Raw genomic sequence first — 2,760 nt, 5'->3', positions numbered from 1 at the left:
GCCTGCACCCCGCGCTGGTTTTTCCCACTGGCCAGACTGGGCCATTGTATTGATGCTTTACTGTCCTAATCTACCTGCCGCATCTTAGTCTTAATCAAGGCCGTAACTTCTCTTTGTCCTCCAGGGATTCTCTGCTGTTTCTCTTCGGACACCTGGGAGAGGATAGGGAGATGGGTTGGGGAATGCACTGCACACTCTGCTGTCATCTCTCTACACGTGGCAGCCCCTGAACCAGAGAATTCCCTTTGGTCTTTATCCAGCATTCCTAGAACAAGCATGCAAAACACTGTCCCGGTGATGTATTGGGTCATGGAAGCAACAATGACAGTTCTGTTGACCCTTGAACAACGTAGGGGTTAGGGGCACCAACCCCCCTCTGAGGCAAGAATCCAAGTATAACTTTAGACTCTTCCAAAACTTAACTACTAATAGTCTACTGTTGACTGGAAGCCTTACGGTTAACATAAACAGTTGATTAACACATATTTTGTATGTTATATCCATTACCTGGGCGCTAGTGGTAAAGAATTCGACCGCCAGGGCAGGAGACGAGCAAGATACGTGGGTATGATCCTCGGGTGGGGAAGATCCCCTGGAGAAGTGAAAGTCTACCCACTCCGATATTCTGGCCTGGAGAATTCCACGGACTATAAAGTCCACGGGGAAGCAAAGAGTCGGACACGACGGAGCGTCCGTCAGTCAGTCCTGACGTCCCTGCCTTCAATCTCGGTGCTTGCTTCTCTTACTTACTCGTAAATGTCTTTTTCCACATGGTTCCGGCAGAATAGGGCACTTTTATCTGTATTCAAAACCTCTTCAGGCAGATATCCCTCTCCTCAGCGGTTTTTCTGCCTGGTATCTGGAACGCATCTGCTGCCCCCTAGTGGGTGCAAGCTGCTTCTCCTCTCATCTTGACATTTTAAAAGCCAAACAAACTTCTTTCTTAAAATTATCAGACCTTTCTTTGCTGACATTGCATTCCCCAGCTTCAGATTCTTCACCTTCCTTTGCTTTAGGTTGTTGTTGAAAGACTTGGCTTTTCCTTGAATCATATAGAGGCTTTTGGTATGCCTTTCTCAGAGCAATCCTGCATCTACATTACAGCTGCATTTTCAAAATCAGATACAGCGTTTCACAAAAAGTGCAAGGTTTTCAGGCCTGTTGGTATAGCTGCAATGGCAGCTTCACCAATTTGCTTTTTTCAAAAGCAATAGGCCTTACGATGGGTTCATTTGTCTTGAAATGGTGGGAAACCACAGCTGCAGACCTCAACCTATAGCAAATATCAAGCAGTTCAATTTTTTGTTGTAATGCTGTGGCTTTTCTCTGCTTCTTGGGAGCACTTCCAGCATCACTAGTGGTTTGGTCTGGTTCATGGTGTCATTCAAGGTTTACAATATTGCACTAAGCATGATGAAAACTACTTGAGAACCACAGGAGATGGCTTATTACTTCAACACACAATTTTTTGGAAAAACAAACTGCTCACACAGAGATGATTACTATCACATGGTGTTTAAGTGGATACCTGCATGTCTTGAGCTCATGGCAGGTGCAAAAGGAGCTGGCTATGAAATGATTACAGTAGTAGGTATGGACTACGGTTCAATTTATGCAGTTAGAATGTATTCCTGACTTTTTCCATTGCTTACATTTCTCTTGACTGTGAACCGCGCCATGGATTATAAACGTGTGCTTGAAGTTTTGATAAATTTTAACTTTTTATAATAGATTTGTGTATATTTTATGGTAGTAAATGCCAAAAGAGACTGTTATCTACACATACTTTATGAATTCAGGATGTACCCGCTATTTTCTTAATTTTTCAATATTTCTAGGTTACACGATTCATCTGCAAATTTTTCAAATAAGTTGTTAAAACTCCAAAGAATGTTTTCAGTAGATATTTTGAAAAAAATGTATGCATGATTGGACCCATACAGCTCAGAACCATGTTGTTCAGGGGTCAGGTGTACATTGAATTGACTTAACAGGGCGACTTTATGGTCCTTTTCCCTTCTCCAGGCCTAACCCCCATCAGTTGGATCTGGGTGCTCTCTCACCCCTCGAGATCAGATAGAACGGTCGAGGTGCATGTCGCCAACAGATCCTTAAAAGTCCAAGTCTCTCCCTTCACCAAAGTTCTCCAGAATACTCAGAGGGGGGTGTATGGCCTTTGGTCCCTCTTGGGAACAGGAAGCCCCACTCCAACCCAATAACTGCTTCAAAATGGCCAATTGCAGAATACAAGGGAAGGAAGGGACAGCGTGTAGAGTGAGAGTGTGGCTCCATGCCAGAAGGCAAGTCTTTACCGTTATGTTTAGTTTTGAACAACGCAGCAGCTGCTTGGGCCTCAACCAAAGGATCTCATGTTTTCAGTATGCCCAGAGCTCTGTATCGGGCAGCACGTTCCTTGTGACTGATGCCATCTCTTTCAAATTTGAGGATGCCTTGATTCTGCAGCCATGGCCATGTGGCTTTCTAGTTGTGCCCATTGGCTAGCTGAGGTATTACTAGTGCAGTTGTTCTGTCACTAAGTTGTATCCAACTCTTTGTGACCCCATGGACTGCAGCATGCCAGGCTCCTCTGTCCTTCACTATCGCCCAGGCTTTGCTCAAATTCATGTTCATTGAGTCAGTGGTGCTATCTATTCATCTCATGCTCTGCTGCCCCCTTCTCCTTTTTTCTTCAGTCTTTCCCAGCATCAGGGTCTTCTCCAATGAGTCAGCTCTTCGCATCAGGTTGCCAAAGTATTGGAG

Source organism: Giraffa tippelskirchi, chromosome X (assembly GCF_054371585.1).
Source record: "Giraffa tippelskirchi isolate mGirTip1 chromosome X, T2T-mGirTip1v1.2.pri, whole genome shotgun sequence".
NCBI classification, from domain to species: Eukaryota; Metazoa; Chordata; class Mammalia; order Artiodactyla; family Giraffidae; genus Giraffa; species Giraffa tippelskirchi.
This window is presented reverse-complemented; position numbering follows the sequence as displayed.